The following is a 21,220-nucleotide window of genomic DNA, read 5'->3' as shown; positions in this document are numbered from 1 at the left end:
CCTTAAGGTTAAAAAAGCCTTAAATAAGAGATATGAATCGTGTTGTAATACCTGAAATTCAATTCAAAAATGCACATTTTCATCCCGGTGGGTGCCAATCTCACCCCACCTAAATTTGGGGTTTTCTACGCGCGCACCTCCAGATTTTCATTTGTTTTGCTGGTTTTTGGGGTGCTGAAAGGAATTTGCTGATGAGACACTCAAAGGCTTCTCGGCGAGCACAGGGGGATCTTCCCATTAACCCCTCCCCAAAAAACCCGCTCGCAATTAACGGCTTCGCTTAATCGCACCCCCTGTCCAGAGGAGGATTGTCTTACGGGTAATTTCGTTTGCCTAACGAGATTTTTTGCTAATTAAATCTCCTTTCGGGGGGCGCGCTTCTCACTGCGGGAAACGTTTGGGAAGCCGTCGCCGGATGAATAAAACGTGGGGATAGTGGGATGGAAATGATGCTTTGGAAAATCAAGTCATTTTTGCTTTTCTGTCCCCAAAATGATGGGGGAATTGCGTCCCGCGTCCCCTTCTTTGCGCGTCAAATAATCTTCTTGAGTCAAATAATAGATGTGGTTTTGGTTGAAAAGTACCAAATAGTTTTGTTATTGTCTTATATTTGGTAAATTTGGGAAATTCAGGAAATTGAGGAAATTCAGGAGAATGAATTTGGGAAATGTAGGGAAATAATTAGAGAGCAGTGTAGGGGAAAGGGAGCTGGGGGTCCTGGGGACAGCAGGGTGAGCATGAGCCAGCACTGGGCCCTTGTGGCCAGGAAGCCAATGGGACCTGGGGTGGGTTAGAAGGGGGTGGTCAGTAGGTCAGAGAGGTTCTCCTGCCCCTCTGCTCTGCCCTGGGGAGACCACACCTGGAATATTGTGTCCAGTTGTGGCCCCTCAGCTCCAGAAGGACAGGGAACTGCTGCAGAGAGTCCAGCGCAGCCACCAAGATGCTGAAGGGAGTGGAGCATCTCCCGTGTGAGGAAAGGCTGAGGGAGCTGGGGCTCTGGAGCTGGAGAAGAGGAGACTGAGGGGGGACTCATTCCTGGGGATCAATATGGAAAGGGGCAGTGTCAGGAGGATGGAGCCAGGCTCTTCTGGGTGACAACCAGTGACAGGACAAGGGGCAATGGGTGCTAACTGGAACACAGGAGGTTCCACTGGAAGAGGAGAAGCAACTTGTTGGGGGTGAGGGTGGCAGAGCCTGGCCCAGGCTGCCCAGGGAGGTTGTGGAGTCTCCTTCTCTGCAGACATTCAAACCCGCCTGGACCCCTTCCTGTGGAACCTCAGCTGGGTGTTCCTGCTCCATGGGGGATTGCACTGGGTGAGCTTTCCAGGGCCCTTCAACCCCTCACACTCTGGGGTTCTGTGATTCTGTGAAGTATATTCAGTAAATTTGGGAAATTTGGGAAAATGAAGTTGGTGCATTCAGGAAATTGAGGAAATTCAGGAGAATGGGAAATTTGGGAAATTTAGGGAATTCAAGAGAATGAATTCAGGTCATTTAGTAAATTCAGGAGAAATAATTCTGGAAATTGAGGAAGAGAATTCGTGCGACTTGAGGACAGAAGATGGAGCAGAACTCGTGCGTCTCTGCATTTATCTTTTTCCTGTAAAAATCTCTGTTTCTGCCAACCCCGCGGAAATCTCCGCAAATTCACTTTGGGTTGAACAGAATCCAACAGAACAGGTCCCTGGAAAGGAGATTTCCCTCCAGAATCTCAAATATTAGGGTTTCTCCATCTGTCTCGAACCTCTCAGGGTTACTGTGATGCTGCATTTCTAGGACGGGGCTCGTGCGCCAGATCCTGACCTGGGAATCAATCTGAGCTCTGTCACAAAACCAGTGGGAATAATGGGAACCTTGCTTTGGAGAGGGATGCGCCGCATAGATATATAGAATATAGAATACATCATATAGAATATGTAGAATAACTGGTTTTCTGCCCATTTATAATATATACTTTGATATACATTTACATTATACGTGTGTGAAAATCCATCAAAATGTATTTATTATAATTACATAGACAATATGTTATATATATGTATAAAACATACATACTGATAGATATAGCTAATATATTTTATATTATATATGTTATCTGCATAATTTATATATAAAACATATATACTGATATAGGTAATGTATTTTATATTGTATATATTATCTGCATAATCTAGATTATCAGTATCATCTGTATAGTGTAGAATATGTATATTACATAATGTATATGTATAGAATATCTTAGATATGCATATTCATCATACATGTAATATATAGATAGCATAGGTTGTATGAATAATATAGAATCTATATTATCAATATAATACAATATCATGAACTATTAAGATAAATAATGAACTATTTATATATAATGAACTATTAACTATGTATGTTTATAATATGTATTATATATTGCTATTACTATGCATTATATATTATGTATTATGCACGATATGTAACATATTATATATTATTATTTTTGCATATTATTTCTTGTTTACTATTATTTATTATTTGTTTATTATTTATTTTACATTACTACAACACATGAGATATATAATATAGGATAAATATTATACATTCTATACTAACATATCATATAGAAAATATAGGCAATATAGGTAATATGCGTGATAGATATGATATATGATGATATATGCACACCTGCAACTCCTGTTCATCCTCCAAGGCCACTCAGTGCACACATCCTTGCACGATTCCTCGCACACCAGCAGCTCCCGTTCATCCCCCTGCGTGTTCCCCTGCTCCCTCCTTGCACCCTCCCTTGCACGCTCTTCGCACTCTTCCTTGCACACCTGCAGCTCCCATTTCATCCTCCTTGCACATTCCCCTGCACAACCCCTTGCACGCTCCCTTGCACACCTGGAGTTCCCATTCATCCTCCCATGCATGTTCCCCTACTTGTTCCCTGCACACTCCCATGCACAATTCCTTGCACACTCCCTTGCACACCTGCAGCTCCCACGCATCCTTCCCTGCACATTCCCCTGCTCGCTCCCTGCATGCTCCCTTACACACTCCCCTGCATGCTTCCTTGCACACCTGTAGCTCCTCTTTCATCCTCCCTGCACATTCCCTTGCACACTCCCTTGCACACCAGCAGCTCCTGTTCATCTTCCAGTGCTTGTTCCCCTGCTCAATCTCTGCACTCTTCCTTGCACGCTTCTTTGCACACCTGCAGCTCCCACTCATCCCCCAATGCCTGTTCCTCTGCAGACTCTTTGCACACTCCCTGGACACTTCCTTGCACACTCCCTTGCACACCTGCAGCTCCTGTTCATCTTTCAATGCCTGCATGCACCTGCAGCTCCCATTCATCATTCTGTGCACATTTCCCTGCACACTCCCTTGCACACTCCCTGCACACTCTTGCATGCTTCTTTGCACACTCCCTTGCACACTCCCTGCAGACTCCTCTGCACTCTCATTGCACACTCCCAGCATGCTCCCTTGCATACTCTCTGCACACTCCTTTGCACACTTCCTTTGCACACCTGAAGCTCCAGTTCATCTTTCAAAGCCTGCATGTTCCTTGCACACCTGAAGCTCCCATTCAAGCTTCTGTGCACATTCCCCTGCACACTCCCTTGCACACATCCTTGCACGTTTCCTCACACACCACCAGCTTCTGCTCATTCTCCTGTGTGTTCCCGTGCTTGTTCCTTTACACACTCCCTTGCACTCTTCTTTGCACACCTGGAGCTCCTGTTCATCCCTCAGTGCCTGTTCCCCTGCAGGCTCTTTGCACACTCCCTGGGCAAATCCTCGCACACTCCTTGCACACCTCCAGCTCCTCTTCATCCTTCTGTGCACATTCCCCTGCACACTCCCTTGCACACTCCTTGCACACCTCCAGCTCCCATTCATCCTCCTGTGCACATTTCCATGCACATTCTTCTGCACACTCCCTGCACACTTCCTTACACACTCCCCTGCAGTCTCCTTGCACACTCCCAGCATGCTCCCTTGCATACTCTCTGCACACTCCCTTGCACGCTTCCTTGCACACCTGCAGCTCCCATTCATCCTTCTGTGCGCATTCCCCTGCACACTCCCTGGACACTCCCTTGCACACCTCCTTGCACACTCCCTTCCACACTCCCTGCACTCTCCTTGCACACTCCCAGCGTGCTCCTTTGCATACTTTCTGCACACTCCCTTGCACATTTCCTTGCACACTTCTTTGCACACTCGTTGCACACTCCCTTGCACTCCTGCAGCTCCCATTCCCCCTCCTTGCTCAGTCCTTTGCACGCTCCCTTGCACGTTTCCTTACACGCTCCCACCCGCACCCGAACCTCCCCAGATCGCCCCATTTCCTCCCCGAATTTGCAAGAATTTAACCCAAAATCCCACAGGACTCAGGGGAATTTGCAGCTCTGGGATCTTTGTGCGTGAAGATTTGCAGGACTTTTAATGATATCTATTAATAGTTGATATTATTTAATAATATTTAATACAATCAATATCATTATTTGATATTCTTTAATATTATTTGATATGATTTATTATTATTTAACATTATTCAACGTCACAGCGAAGGCTCAAAAAATAATGGGGAGAATCGTGAGAGCCCCGTTGAGAACAAAATAATCGGGGACCAAGGAGAAATGCAGAGCATTAATATTAAAAAACAGATATATTAAGAAAAAATATATAGATATTAATGAACCATTAAATCTCAGCGTGGGTTGGAATCCATAGGAGCTGGAAAATCCCCCCGGAAGGGCAAGAGGAAGGAAATCAAGGAGTTTTATCATAGACCTCGTTCTGCGATAACGACCCGAACGTGGTTTCTAAACCAGAGGCGACACTTGGGGTGGTTTATTAGTATTTATTGTTATTATTATTTACCATCATTATTTATTATTATTATTAATTATTAATATTTATTATTGGGGGTTATTATTTTTCATGGCATCTTCTTTATTTTGGAGGACTTCCTGATTTATTTAGGGAGGATCTGATGAATTATTTTGGAGTATTTTATTGTTTTTGGCGGGTATTATTAATTCGGGAGAGTATTTAATTATTATTTCTTTGGAATAATTCTGCATTCTGGTGGGCATTTTATGATTGTCTATGGCATTTTATAATTTATTTTGGTGTATTTTATGATTTCTTTAGGAGTATTTTATAATTTGAAGGCATATTTTATTATTTTGGGGGAGAATTCTATTAATATTGGGGAGAATGTTCCAGCATCTTCGGCTTCTCCACCCGCCCAAGACCCCAAATAGCAACAAAATTATAACCAATATATCTATAAAAATATGAAATACAGAATTTCCCTGTGCAGGTTTCAGTGCAAAATCCTCTTTAAAGGACGTTTTTTGCTGCAAACCCCAATTTTAAGACCATTTTTGGGTGCAAACTCCTCTTTCAAAGCCCCTTTTTGATGCCTGAGTGGCTTTTTTGGGATGGAAACCCTAATTTCAAGGCCTTTTCTTGCTTAAAACCACTTTGCAGGCGCCACTAAAGCCGCGTCGGGACAGATTTTGGGGCAAAACCCCACAGTTTTAGGGAAAAAAACCCTTTTTCCTCCTTCCAATGAGCAAACCCACCCCCAAAACCCTCATTTTAACGTGAAAATAACCCCAAAATTTGCCTCAAATAATCGTGTTTTGCATAGAAAAATTAACCAACAACCTGTTGTGGAGGAATTTGTGTTACATTGGGCCAGGCTCTGCCACCCTCACCCCCAACAAGTTGCTTCTCCTCTTGCAGTGGAACCTCCTGTGTTCCAGTTTGCACCCATTGCCCCTTGTCCTGTCACTGGGTGTCACCCAGAAGAGCCTGGCTCCATCCTCCTGACACTGCCCCTTTCCATATTGATCCCCAGCAATGAGTCCCCCCTCAGTCTCCTCTTCTCCAGCTCCAGAGCCCCAGCTCCCTCAGCCTTTCCTCACACGGGAGATGCTCCACTCCCTTCAGCACCTTGGTGGCTGCGCTGGACTCTCTGCAGCAGTTCCCTGTCCTTCTGGAGCTGAGGGGCCACAACTGGACACAATATTCCAGGTGTGGTCTCCCCAGGGCAGAGCAGAGGGGCAGGAGAACCTCTCTGACCTACTGACCACCCCCTTCTAACCCACCCCAGGTCCCATTGGCTTCCTGGCCACAAGGGCCCAGTGCTGGCTCATGGTCACCCTGCTGTCCCCAGGACCCCCAGCTCCCTTTCCCCTACACTGCTCTCTAATAGCTCATTCCCCAACTTACACTGGAACCTGGGGTTGTTCCTGCCCAGATTCAAGACTCTACACTTGCCCTTGTTCTATTTCATTAAATGTTCCCCGCCCAGCTCTCCAGCCTGTCCAGGTCTCTGATGGCAGCACAGCTTCCAGTGTCACCACTCCTCCCAGCTTGGTGTCACCAGCAAACTTGCTGACAGTCACTCTATTCCCTCGTCCAAATCGTTGATGAATATATTGAATAATCCCGGCCCCAGCACTGCCCCCTGAGGCCCTGCACTGGATCCAGGCCTCAACTGGACTCTGCCCATTGCCCACGACTCTCTGGCTCCTTCCCTTCAGCCAGTTCGCAGTCACCTCACTGCCCGCTCATCCAGACCGCACTCCTCAGTTCAGCTGTGAGGATGCTGTGCAGACTGTGTCCAATGCCTCACTCAAGTCAAGGGAGATCACGTCCACATCACGTCACATCCCAAAAAGCTCCATCCAGGTGGGAAAAAATGGTGATTTTTGCCTTTTTTGGCCCAAAGTTGAAGTTTTCTCGCGGACCCTTCGCCGCCCGCTGGTTGTTTTTCCATCACTTGTAATTATGTTGATTTTCTCAGCCACCCCCCCCGGCGCAGCTTATTAAGGGGAATATTTTTATTTATGGGGGTTCCTGGCGGCTCCCGCCGGCGTTTCCAATTACTCCTGTAATTGTCTTTCCGTAATGGGCACAAAACCATCGCGCTCGATGAGGCGGCTCCGCCGAGATGGGGGTTTCGCTTCATTAAAGGCGAATGGAAGAAAAAAAGAGATTTAAACAGTTTCTTTGGGTTTGTCGGGATGACTCGGGGGGCTGGGGGGACGTGGATTTGCGCAGCGCTGGGCTGGGGACGGCTCCCCCGCTCCAGCCTGACATTTGTATTTTTATTATTATTATTTTTTAAATTTTTTATGTTTATTTATTTTTTCTCCTTCTCCTTCTTTCCCTTTCCCTTTCCCTTTCCCTTTCCTTTTCCCTTCCCCTTCCCCTTCCCCTTCCCCTTCCCCTTCCCCTTCCCCTTCCCTCTTCCCTCTTCCCTCTTCCCTCTTCCCTCTTCCCTCTTCCCTCTTCCCTCTTCCCTCTTCCCTCTTCCCTTCCTTTCGCCTTCCCTTCCCCTTCCCTTTTCCCCCTTCCTCCTTTCCTTTCCTTTCCTTTCCTTTCCTTTCCTTTCCTTTCCTTTCCTTTCCTTTCCTTTCCTTTCCTTTCCTTTCCTTTCCTTTCCTTTCCTTTCCTTTCCTTTCCTTTCCTTTCCTTTCCTTTCCTTTCCTTTCCTTTCCTTTCCTTTCCTTTCCTTTCCTTTCCTTTCCTTTCCTTTCCTTTCCTTTCCTTCCCTTCCCTTCCCTTCCCTTCCCTTCCCTTCCCTTCCCTTCCCTTCCCTTCCCTTCCCTTCCCTTCCCTTCCCTTCCCTTCCCTTCCCTTCCCTTCCCTTTCCCCTTCCCTTTCCCCTTCCCTTTCCCCTTCCCTTTCCCTTTTCTTCCCTTTCCCCTTCCCTTTCCCCTTCCCTTTCCCTTTCCCTTTCCCTTTCCCTTTCCCTTTCCCTTTCCCTTTCCCTTTCCCTTTCATATATTTATCTATAATTATAAACTTTTTATACTTACATATTTTAAAGATATCTATATCTATATATCTATAGATATAGACCTAGATCTACATCAGATATATTTATCTATATAAGATAGATAGATAGATAGATAGATAGATAGATAGATAGATAGATAGATAGATAGATAGTAATTCAGGAATTCATGTATTGGATGAATATAATTGGTAATGTGGCTAAAGACGCACATCTGTATTTTATACCGATAATAAGTGGTTATCATCGTAAATATGTTGATTTTTCCGCTGAATCATGGAAATACCAAACGTGCGTCCTGTGGGGAACAGGGAGAGATTCCCGTGTTCCATCCAAGAAACGGCTCCAAGGCCCCGCTGGGATTTTTCGGATAAAACTGGCGTTGTGGGGCGCGCGACCTTTTGAAAGCACCTTGTAACCGGGCGACGCGCACTGGGGTACCCGAAATGTGCTTTGAGCTGCAGTTTGAGGTGAGGAAAGCAGAAAAATGTGAAAAGGGGGGCGGTGAATTTTGTGGAGTCGCGTTTTGCGCCGGAGCCCCCAGGCCGGGGGGAAATTCCAACCAAATGCTGCCAATCAGCGTCTCCAAAATGGATCCTAGGGGAATTTTGCCCCGTTCAGCGCCGGGTGCCAGAATCCCGTCGGAAACGCCGATTTGGGGCAAAATCCGTGGGCTTTGGCCCCGGCTCTTTGGGAACCTGAGAACTCTTTGCTCACTCGCGCCCCTGGACGGAGGCGGCGCTGCAATCATCCTCAGCCCTTGACTGTATTTAGTCGATTGATTGATTTAATTTATTAATTGTATTGATTTATTTCATTTAGTCATTTCATCTATTTCAATCATTTATTTAGCCATTTACATAATTAATGAATTTACGTTATTTATTTATTTATTCCATTTATTTAGTTCATTAATCTATCCTCTTTATTTCTTTTATTTCTTTATTTCCTTTATTTATCGCGTCTAATCTTTAATTTGTTCTTTCCTTTATTTATTTAATTTATTCCATTCATTTAGTTCATTAATTTATCTTATTTCTTTCCTTTCTTTCTTTATTTCCTGTACTTATTGTATCTATTTATTTCATTCATGTATTTATTTCTATTTATTCCGTTGACTTCTTTATTTACCTCTTTCCTTTATTTTATTTATTTCCCTTATTTATCGCACTCATTTATTTATTCCCTTTATTTCATTTACTCACCGCACCTTATTTATTTATTTCGCCAATTCACTTTATTCATTTATTTCACTTACTCTAATTAATTAATTAGTTGATTTCATTTTGTTCTCTATTTTGATTTCATTGATTCAATTGCGTTACTTGCTGGATTAATTTGCTGTGGAGTTCTGGCCGCTCATGAGCCAGCCCCTGGTTTTCATGACCCGCCCTCGTTAAGCTCAGAGCTCGTCAAGCCGCGTTGGCCCCGTTTGCAATGTCCCGGCGATCGGCCGAGGTGGAACATTAACAATGTAAAACCTGGGGTGGGAGCACATCGGACGGACTTTGTAACATCACTGGAGAACAAACAGTTAATAATAATAATAATAATATCATCATCATCATAGTGTCACAGTTCTTAAAATAATTATAAAATAAATAATAGAAATAAAATAAAATAAATAATTATAAAATAATAAGCAATTAGCACTGATAATGCTACTGATACTACTACTACTACTACTAATTAAAAAAAGGAATTGCACAGTTACAGTTTGGTTTAGGGTGCAAGGTTAAGCCGGGCTTTAGCAACATCTGGGGCTTAATTGATCTTCATCCCAGGCTCAAAAAAATAATGAAAATAATAATATGAACCTGCGTACTTCTTTAAATAATTCTAAAATTATAAAATAATAGATAATAATAAAATAATAATATGGAGGTGTTGAAGAGCTGAGTTTAGATATTTTTCTTGCCCATTCCCGTTATTTTTGGCACTTTTTCTCATCGGATTGCGGGTGGTGAATCCCTCTTCGTGCGCCCACGTTCAAGCCCGGTATTTCCTCTTGTCCGCCTAAATAAATCAAAAAACTGAGCAAAACCAGCGGCGTTTTGCCCCAGTGAGAGGGAAATCGGGCTGAGCGTCCCGGACACCGCGACATCTGAAAATATGAGCAAAATTCTGCCCAACGTGGCCCTGCAGAGGACGCCTTGGGGGTGCTGGTGGCCAACAGGGTGACCACGAGTCACCAACGTGGGCAAGAGGCCAACGGTACCGGGGGGGTGTTGAGTGTGTCAACCAAACCCCCCAGATCCCTCTCACCAGAGCTGCTCTCCAGTACCTTCGATCTTGGGCTCAGTTTTGGGCTCCTCATCATAAGAAGGACCTTGAGGTGCTGGAGTGAGTTGAGAGGAGGGAACGGAGCTGGTGAGGGGCTGGAGCACAAACGTGATGGGGTTGAGGGACCAGGGGGTTCAGCTGAAGAACAGGAGCTGAGGGGAGACCCTAGTGCTTCCACAACTGCCTGACCACGAGTCACCAACGAGGCCAAGAGGCCAACGGTACCGGGGGGCGCTGAGTGGGACCAGCAGGTCAGGGAGGTTGTTCCTCCCTTGGTGAGGCCACATCTGGATTTTGCGACCAGTTCTGGGCTCCCCAGTCTAAGGACAAGGAGTTACTGGAGGGGGTCCAACGGGAGCTACGAAGATGATGAGGGGCATCTTATGAGGAGAGACTGGGAGAGCTGGGACTGTTCATCCTGGAGAAGCTGAGGGATCTGATCAATGTTCATGGAATCATAGAATGTCCTGAGGTGGACGGGACCCACATGGATCATCGAGAGAAGTGGTTGTGCCGCTGTCCTGGGCGCTGCACCTTGAATCCTGGGCTTAGTTTTGGGCTCCTCATCTTAAGAAGGACCTTGAGGTGCTGGAGCGAGTTGAGAGGAGGGAACGGAGCTGGTGAGGGGCTGGGGTACATGTGTGATGGGAGTGGCTGAGGGACCTGGGGGGTTCAGCTGGAGAACAGGAGCTGAGGGGAGACAGGGACACAAAGAAACGGCCTCAAGTTGCCCAGGGGAGGTTGAGGTTGGATCTGGGGAACAATTCCTTCCCCAAAGGGCTGTGGGGCATTGAACAGGCTGCCCAGGGCAGTGCTGGAGTCACCATCCCTGGAGGGCTGGACAGACGGACACGAGGTTCTCAGGGACACGGTTTAGTGCCAGACTTAGGTTATGGTTGGACTCCGTGATGCTGAGGATCTTGTCCAACTGAAACAAATCTATGATTCAAAAAGAAGTCATTTTTGGGCTATTTCGGAGCTCCCTCGAAAGCCTCGCGCCGCTAATTAGACTGCGTTTTTGTGCCTTGTTCCCACTCCTCCCAACCAACGGTTCCCCCGGGACTTCGGCTCTGGCTTGGCTTAATTTATTTAATTTTTTGCACGACGCTCCGATTTTAATTGGGCTGTTATTAAAGCATCCCAGCCATTGTCTTGCAAAGTGCCTCAGAGCTGGAATTCCTGAGTTATTGGAGGGGGGAGCGACGCACATCTGGGCTTGTTCTGCAGATGTTCGCTCCGCGCTTTAGCGAAGAGCAGACGGTAAAACCTGACGTCGAAATTGTTTTGCCCCGGGGTGGGTTTGTGCGGGTTGGCGCGAGATGGAAATGGCACAAAGAGGAACCCGGAAAATAGGATCAGCAGAAATAACTTGGCAGCCAAACCCAGCGTTTCTGCCATCAAACCCTGTTTTGCAGTTTTTCACCCAATGTAGGTGCGAAAAATCCACCCCAGGTCATGGGACCCAGGGAGCTGAGTGTGCAAAAAGTCTCTGTGTTGCTACGAGGGCTCCTGTGCTCACGCACGTGTGTGCATGTTTGCATGTGCATTTGTATATGTGCATGTTCACACACGCACACTTGCACATACATTTGCACGTTCTCATGTGCACTTGCACGTGCAGTTTCACGTGCTTGTGTGCATTTGCACGTGCAGATGCATGTTTGCATGTGCAAACTTGCATGCATGTTTGCACCTGCATTTGCATGTGCGTGTGCAGGTTTGCATGCAGTTCGCATGTGCCACGTCACGGTCGCCTGTGCACGTTTGCTTGTGCATTTGCATCTGTGGGCGTGAATGCAAACGTGCGCGGATGTAAACGTCTGCAAGCTGACCTGTGCGTTGGCATGTGCGGTTTAATGTTTGCTTGTGCATGCTTGCATGCGTGTCTGTGTGTTTGCACATGCATTTACACGTACGTGTGCATGTCTGCATGTGCTTTTGCATGTGCGTACTTGCAAGTTCACGTGCACGTTTGCACGTGCATGTGCATTTGCGAGGTTGCGTGTATATTTGCGCCCGCGTTTGTGTGCGCATGTTTGCTTGTGCATTTGCGTACGCAGTTTCACGTTAGCCTGCTCGTCTTTGCATATGTGTTGCATTTTCATGTGCATTTGCATGCTTGAAAGTTCCTGTGCACGTTTGCATGTACTTTTGCACGTGGGTTTGCGTATTTGCACCTGTGTTTGCGTGTGTGCGTTTGCACGTGCGTTTGCGCGCGCAGCTTCGCCTTTACACGCGCGTTTGAAAGTTCCCATGCAAGTTTGCAAACTTGCCCGTTCAGTTCCTTGTTTGCGCGTGCAGTTTCACGTTTGCATGTGCACGCTTGGAAGTTTTGGGGCACATTTGCATGCGTTTGCATGTTTGCACCTGAGTTTGCGTGTGCATTTATTTGCACGTTGGCACAGGTGTTTGCGTGTGCATTTATTTGCGTGTTTGCAGATGCATTTGCATGTTTGCACCTGAGTTTGCGTGTGCATTTATTTGCATGTTTGCACGTTTGCAGGTGCGACACAGACACATTTGGCCTCATGCAAACGCAGACACGTGCACAACCCCCTCCTTTCCTTCTCTTTCTTCTCTTCCCATTATCTCTAACCCACAAACTGCAGGAAGTTTAATTTCTCCTGCCTGGTAATCACCATTAAATAGAAATTGTCTTTTTCTGTGTAAACACGTCATTAGCGGAGCCGCTTTCTGCAGGGTCCAGATTTCATTCTGATGAAAATGAACCATTTGCCGCGGCCGCTCGCTGTGGCCGGAGATGAAGGGGAGAAGCGAACCCGGCGCGTTGGCCGCTCGTAATTGCAGCCGCGTTTGATTGGGGCGATTAGGGGAAAATATCGCGTCTTATTCTACTGCAGAATTTGCATTTTCCCCCCTTAAATTCTCCGGAGCCGCCTGGTCCGTTCCTGCCCGACACTTTAACGAGTGACGCCGCTCCTGACTAATTGATCTCATTTCGTTTTGACTCGGGAAGGGCTGAAAAGCAAGTCCGGGTACAAACCGGGAGTGGGAAAAGGCACCAAATTGAAAATTTATAATTATTAATATGTAGAATATATTTGATATTATTCCCGTTATATGTGCTCACCTAGATGGGAATATAGATCATTTATTGCGCCCGTGTATATCGTACAATATTAAATATGTCATGGGTGGACTTGGCGGCGTGAGGACTCAGTGGTTCTATGAAATGAGAGATTATGTGGGAATAATGGGAAATGTATATGGGGATAACAGGAAATACATGTGGGAATGATAGCTTGATATCTATAGGAATAATAGATAATATAGATGGGAATAATGGCTAATAGATATGGAAAGAATAGCTTAATATCTATAGGAATAATAGATAATATAGATGGGAATGTGAGGTAACATATATGGGGATGATAGCTAATATATATGGGAATAAGAGGTAATAGATATGGGAATAATAGCTGATATCTATGGGAATAACATATGTGGGAATTAAAGATAATATATATGGGGATAATAGGAAATACATATGGGAATAATAGCTAATATCTATGGGAATAATAGCTAATATATACGGGAATAAGAGATCTATGGGAATAATAGCTAATATCTGTGGGAATAATACCTAATATATATGGGAATAAGAGATAATATCTATGGGAATAAAAGCGAATGTATATGGGAGTAAAAGCCTGATATGCTAGATATTATTCCCATCACATATACATTACCCTAAATGGGAATAATAGCCAATAAATAATGTATCGTTCTCATCTATATCTTCATTTACAGCAAATCATATCGAATATCTAGTGTGTTATAGAGAATAGCTGAGATGCGATGTGTATGTGGTTGAGATATGATGTAGAGTATGTGATATATGATCTCTGATGTGGTATATGATACATGAAATAGTATATATGATATGTAATGGCATTAGGTGACCCTCATTATGCATTAAGCTCATTAAGCTTGCATTGCCAAAGCTGCAAACGCATTGCAGTGCATTGCAAAGCTGCGAACACATTGCACTGCAAAACTGCAAATGCATCGCATTGCAGAACTTACAAACATTTTGCATTGCAAAACCTACAAACACAGGACATTTCGAAACTGTAAACACATTGTGTTGCGAAATTGCAAATGCATTGCATTCCCAAACCTACAAACATTTGGCATTACACTGCAAACGCTTCAGACGCGCACATCGCAGCGCAAAACCTGCAAATGCGTCACAAAAACCTCAAACACATTGCAGCACAAAACCTGCAAACGCACTGTACTGCAGACTCTACCCATTGCATTGCAAAACCTGCAGACACGGTGCGTTGCAAAACTGGAAATGCATTGCATTGCATTGCAAAACTTAGAAACATTTTGCATTGCAAAACCTACAAAGTTTTTGTGTTTCTTTGCAAAAACTTCAACCAAACTTGTTGCATTGCAAACCTGCAAAAACACTGCAGTGCATTGCAAAACCTGCAAGCACATTACATTGCAAAATGTGCAAACACATTCTGTTGTAAAATTGCAAATGCATTGCACTGCACAACCCGCAAACTTTTTGCATTGCATTGCAAAGGCTCCGAACACACCCGTTGCGTTGTGAAACCTACGCAGTGCATTGCAAAACCTACGCACGTTTTGCATTGCATTGCAAAAACGTCAAACAAACGTTGCTTTGCAAAACTGCAAATGCATCGCGTTGCAAAGCGTACACATTCCAATGCAAAACCTGCAGGCGCTTTGCGCTGCACAACTGCAGACTCACCGAGTCCGTTTGTTGCCGCCGCCGCAGATCAGTTCGATTGGGTTGGTGTTTTCCGATGGGGGAACGAATCCCCTCTTGTTCCGCTGTAACGCTGGGAATCTCACTTTGCACTCAGGATTCTCCCCACCCCTTTTAATTAATCATCCTTTCATTACCATTTCCCTTCTTTTACATGACCTGTTGCAAGTTTAGTCCTTAGAATGAAGTAGAAATCGCTTTATTTTCCTTTGCACGTGGCTTTTTCCTGCTCGGGTTGAGCAGTTTCGCGAACGCTGGCTCTGAAAGTTGCTTAAAACCCGGTGGAAACGATTGATGCTGCCGGAAACACGGATGCTCCGGCTGAGCATCGTTAGTGCTGGGGCTTTATTAGCGTCATTTAATATTTGTTAAGCTATCGCCGTGTAGTTTGAGCAAATAAACCATCGTGAGCGAGTTTTCTGAATTACGCGCAAAAATTCTTATTCAATCTGGGTGCATTAATGGGGTCGACACAGAGCGTTGATTCCACAATCCTTATTTTTAATTCAAAAAATTCATTTAAAACTCAAATTGATTTAAATTCTAACATCTATTCCTGGTTTTGGATGCATCCAGCTGCAGGAAAACATCTGTAAGGCCATTAAACCCCTGTTTGCGTCACTTGAAATGCATTTTTGTTTTGCTCTGAAAAGTCCTGAACATGGCTGGAAAATGGGGGTTTAAGGCCCAAAATTAGTTCAAGGTTTAAATTCCGGTCTATTCCGACTCCAGAGTTTCTGTTCCCGTGTGTGATTGAGGCACCCCAAGGTTTGTTTAAGGGACAACAGGGTCCAAAACAGCCTTTATTAAACCGGTGAGAAACAGGGTTATAGCGCTGCAAAAGTGGCTTGGATACAGGGTCAGATACCAGTTGAGGAAATTATGAAGGGGCAGCAACGAATACAACAGGAGGTCCACAGAGTGCGTGCACGTGGCTTCACCAAAACAATGCTGGAGCCGACCCTGAGTCCGGGAGGAGTCCACACTGACTGAACACGGTGTGGGGTCATTGTAAAGGGACACACGTACTCGTAGTGAGTACGGAAAGTGTACAGTCACGATTCTGCGAGGGTAAATTTATAATACACTCACAATCCTGGGAGGAGAAATACACCTGCAAATGTGCACGGAATATTACACGTGCTTATGTGCAAGCGTGGGAGGAAAATACACCCGCGATTATGCGAGGAAATAATTTATACACGTGCTCGTATTGAGCACGGAAAGTACGTGTGCGAATGTGCACAGAAAGTATAAATACACATGCAAATGTGCACGGAAAGCAGATACACCCGCAATCCTGCGAGGGTTCGTTTACTCACACCCGTGGCGGCGAGGCCAGCGGAGTCTCCGTCCTGGGGGGCTCTCGGTGGCGCCATCTCGCTCGTGCTCCAAGAGACCCGCGACAGTGGGCGGAGTCTCGACGAGAGTCCCATTTTTATAGCCTGAGCAGATCTGACTGGGCATTCCAGAAGCTTCTCTGCACCCCCACCCTGGCTGTGGGTGCCCCTGAAGCCTCCAAACGCCCCCACCCTGGCTGCGGGCGCCCAGCGGCTCCTGGCGCCTCGGTGCTCCCTTCTCGTAATGGCCCTGCCAGGGGCTCTGGGGCCAAACAAAAGGAGCTGTTGGCCTCAAGCAGCAGAGAGAGAGGGAGATGTGTCTGCTCCTTCCATAGCGAAGGAGGGAGGGGAGAGGGGGGGTTGCATCCCGCCACACCGTGGCAACCGGAATCTCCTCCCTCCTGAGACCCGCGAAGGTGTCGGGGTAAGCGCAGGAGAGAAATAAAAATACATCCAAGAAAAAGATGAAAAAGTGCAGGAGTTTGGGGAAAAAAAATCAATTTTGGGGCCATAGGTCCTTGTGGAACCTTTAAAACACGCTGAAAAGACAAAGAAATGATAAAAAAGAGATAATTTGTGCTTGAAAAGGCTCATTTTTGTTTCTCTGTATCATTTTTAATGCTCAGGTTTGGAATGCGGCTTTGCTGGATTGGAATGCGAGAAACACAAGAAATTGAGGGAAAATATCCCAGGTTTTGGGAAGCTGGAAATGCATTAACTTGGAAAGAAAATAATTCATTTGGAAATTCATTCCTTATTTGGAAATTCATTAATTTGGAGCTTTTGCCCAATTTCATCACCACCTTATTACCCCATGTAATGTTTATTTTTTAACAATTCCTCCAAATATTTCAAAGTTTGGGTCTGTTCTTTATTGTAATTTTATTAATTTTATAATTGAAGACCAGCTCCATGCTGGAATTCCCTAAACATCGGTGAAAATGGAAAATAAATTGGGATTTGGTAGGAACAGATTGCCCCGTTTTTGGGAAAGGAGTTAAAAATGCAAATTTTCCAGCAAAAGGACGTTAAAACGATGGAATTCTGCTTGTAAACACCGGAACGAGGGGCATTTCACCCCCCAGAGAAGAATTTGGGCAACACTGGAATTAGGTCGAGGTCACTTCGCTCTCCTCGCAATATTAAAACCCTGTGTATACTCATTAAGTTTTAATATTAATTTAATCCAGTGGGGAGTGATTAATTATTTGTTTATTCCACGGGGTTCTATGTCAACCAGCTCCTCGCCGTGGGTGAAACCACCGAAATGAAGGAAAAATTCCGAATGATGGTTGTGTATTGTGAGCGTTGTTGCTCTTCAGTGTCTGTGTGAGTTGGACTCAGGACTGGAGGGGCTGGGGAGGACAGTGGGCTGGGAGGAGCTGCTGGCGCTGGGGGCAGAGGGACCACATGAGGGTCAACAGGTGTTGGGTTCTGCGCCTGGGACACGTCAGCCCCGGCTGGACAGACAGACGGGACGAGATGGACTCGTAGAATCGCAGAATCATAGAATCGTTTTAGTTGGATGAGACCCTCAAGATCATGGAGTCCAACCATAACCCACCCCTGGCACTGCCCCATGTCCTGAGAACCTCATGTCCGTCTGTCCAACCCTCCAGGGATGGTGACTCCAGCACTGCCCTGGGCAGCCTGTTCCAATGCCCCACAGCCCTTTGGGGAAGAAATTGTTCCCAGATCCAACCTCAACCTCCCCTGGCGCAACTTGAGACCGTTTCTTTGTTCCAGTATAAGCTGGGGAATGACCTATTAGAGAGCAGTGTAGGGAAAGGGACCTGGGAGTGCTGGGGACAGCAGGGTGACCATGAGCCAGCACTGGGCCCTTGTGGCCAGGAAGCCAATGGTACCTGGGGTGGGTTAGAAGGGGGTGGTCAGTAGGTCAGAGAGGTTCTCCTGCCCCTCTGCTCTGCCCTGGGGAGACCACACCTGGAATATTGTGTCCAGTTGTGGTCCCTCAGCTCCAGAAGGACAGGGAACTGCTGCAGAGAGTCCAGTGCAGCCACCAAGATGCTGAAGGGAGTGGAGCATCTCCCGTGTGAGGAAAGGCTGAGGGAGCTGGGGCTCTGGAGCTGGAGAAGAGGAGACTGAGGGGGGACTCATTCCTGGGGATCAATATGGAAAGGGGCAGTGTCAGGAGGATGGAGCCAGGCTCTTCTGGGTGACACCCAGTGACAGGACAAGGGGCAATGGGTGCAAACTGGAACACAGGAGGTTCCACTGCAAGAGGAGAAGCAACTTGTTGGGGGTGAGGGTGGCAGAGCCTGGCCCAGGCTGCCCAGGAAGGCTGTGGAGTCTCCTTCTCTGCAGACATTCAAACCCGCCTGGACCCCTTCCTGTGGAACCTCAGCTGGGTGTTCCTGCTCCATGGGGGATTGACCTGGATGAGCTTCCCAGGGCCCTTCAACCCCTCACACTCTGGGATTCTGTGATTCTTTTCCTTTTTCTTCCTTTTCTTCTTTTCTTCTTATTTTTTATTTTTTATTTTTATTTTTATTTTTATTTTTATTTTTATTTTTATTTTTATTTTTATTTTTATTTTTACTTTTACTTTTACTTTTATTTTTACTTTTACTTTTATTTTTATTTTTTCTTCCCTATGTCTTTTCTATTTCAATTTCTAATTTCTATTTCTATTTCTATTTCTATTATTTCTATTTCTATTTCTATTTCTATTTCTATTTCTATTTCTATTTCTATTTCTATTTCTATTTCTATTTCTACTCCTATTCCTATTCCTATTCCTATTTTTTTAGCACAAATACGTTAAAGGAGCCTCACCCAGCAAGGTTTCCTAACTTAAAAACTCCACAATAAAGCTTTTGATTGTTTTCCCTATTTTCCCCACTTTCCCCTCCCGCCACGTGCGCTGGGGCGATAGCAGAACCTCCTCCGCTGTGGTTCTTTCCTTAATTAAACCTCAGGCAAGGCTGGAAAAATGTGGCGAGACGAGATAATTGTGCTTATTCCCCATGTGGGGCTGGAACCCGGGCAGAAAAATAGAAATAGAGAAAATAGGAATTTGGGGGAGATACAGAAGTGCTGAGGATGATGCAGCTACAAGTTGTGGGACCAAAATCTATTTTTTCTTAATTTTTGTTGAATTTTATTTTTTAATTGTATTTGTTTTGGCAGCACGTGACCAGGGCAGGAATTTCAAAGGTGAGATCACTGGAAAAATTACATTTATATTGAATTAAACACCCTCTGCCCCCCTACACATCCTCCCATGTGCATGGAAAAAACCTCCCAGCGCCATTTCCCCCCCAAATTAGTGGGTAATGGGATGTTGTTAATGCAAAATACAGTGAAAATCCCCCCAAATCGAATGTTGGAGGAGAAGAAGTCTTTTATCCAGGCTTTTCACAGAATCACAGCATGGACTGGGTTGGAAAGCCCTCAGAGCTCATCCAGTCCAACCCTTGGTCCAACTCCAGTCCATTACCAGATCATGGCACTAAGTGCCATGGCCAATCCCAGTTTAAAACCCTCCAGGGCCGGTGAGTCCAGCACCTCCCTGGGCAGCCATTCCAATGCTGACCACTCTCTCTGCACAGAATTGCTTTCTAATCTCCAGCCTCAATTTCCCCTGGCAGAGTTGAAGCCCCTGCCCCCTTGTCCTGTTGCTGAGTGCCTGGGAGAAGAGCCCAATCCCCCCTGGCTAGAACTGCCCTTCAGGTCGTTCTAGAGAGTGCTGAGCTCACCTCTAAGCCTCCTCTGCTCCAGACTGAACAAGCCCAGCTCCCTCAGCCTCTCCCCATAGCTCTTGTGTTCAAGTCCCTTCCCCAGTCTCGTTGCTCTTCTCTGGACCCGCTCCAGCACTTCAATCTCTTTCCTGAGCTGAGGGGCCCAGAACTGAACACAACACTCCAGGTGTGGCCTCCCCAGTGCAGAGCACAGGGGCAGGATCACTGCCCTTGTCCTGCTGACCACGCTGGTTTGGGTACAGGACAGGACACCATTGGCCTTCTTGGCCACCTGGGCACACTGCTGGCTCATGTTGAGCTTCCTGTCCATCAGTCCCCCCAGGTCCCTTTCTGCCTGACTGCTCTCCAGCCACTCTGTGCCAGCCTGGAGTGCTGCAGGGGTTGTTGTGGCCAAAGTGCGGGACCCGGCACTTGGCCTTGGTGAACTTCATCCCATTGGAATCGGCCCATTTTTCCAGTCTATCCAGAGCCCTCTGCAGAGCCCTCCTGCCTTCCAGGAGCTCCACGCTCCCTCCCAACTTGGTGTCGTCAGCAAATTTGCTGCTGATGGTCTCAATGCCCTCATCTAAATCATCAATCAGGATGTTAAACAGGACTGGACCCAACAGTGACCCTGGGGACAGCACTGGTGACTGGTGAGCTGGATGCAGCCCCGTTCCCCAGCACTCTCTGGGCCCGGCCCTCCAGCCGGTTCTGAACCCAGCAGAGAGTGCGCTTGTCCAAGCCATGGGCTGCCAGCTTTTGCAAAGCTACCAGCTTTTTCACCATTTTTAAGGAAAAATCAGTGCATCGGAAATGGTTCTGGGTGGTGGAACTTCTCAATCGGGATATAATCAGAGAGAGGAGTTTGGGAAATACGGAAATAACAGGCAAAATAAGGGTTCGATGACAAAAATATTGTTTGCGTCCTGGAGGAAATACTGTATTTTAATGTTGTTTGCATTCCAAGAAATCAAAATATTGATTTTTGTTATATATATATATAAATATATATATATATATATATATTTTTTTTTTGTGGTAGAATTCCAAAAGCGTTTTGTATTTGGACACACGGAAACGAAAAACTGATCTCAGCTCCGATGTGAAATGTTTTGACATTTTCAAATGTTAGTTTCCAATTGACATTTCCACTGAAAACAGCAGGAAAACGGCACCGAGCGTCGCTCTCCATCCCACCCCAAAATTAAATCTCATTGGAGCATTTCGAGACGCGATGTTTTTCGCCATTCTCAGGTAGCGCTTTGAGAAAAGGAACATTTATTGCTGAAAAATCCAGTATTTCCCCAGTTTTGGTATT

General features: G+C 45.8%; 1 protein-coding gene across 4 annotated transcripts in view; it reads left to right on the top strand.

Annotated features, from left to right (window-relative positions):
- Window positions 1–21,220, top strand: part of PKNOX2 (PBX/knotted 1 homeobox 2) — an 87,454-nt gene that overhangs the window by 11,410 nt on the left and 54,824 nt on the right. The window lies entirely within an intron of this gene.

Source organism: Patagioenas fasciata, chromosome 24 (genome assembly GCF_037038585.1).
Source record: "Patagioenas fasciata isolate bPatFas1 chromosome 24, bPatFas1.hap1, whole genome shotgun sequence".
Taxonomy (NCBI): Eukaryota; Metazoa; Chordata; class Aves; order Columbiformes; family Columbidae; genus Patagioenas; species Patagioenas fasciata.
This window is presented reverse-complemented; position numbering and strand designations above follow the sequence as displayed.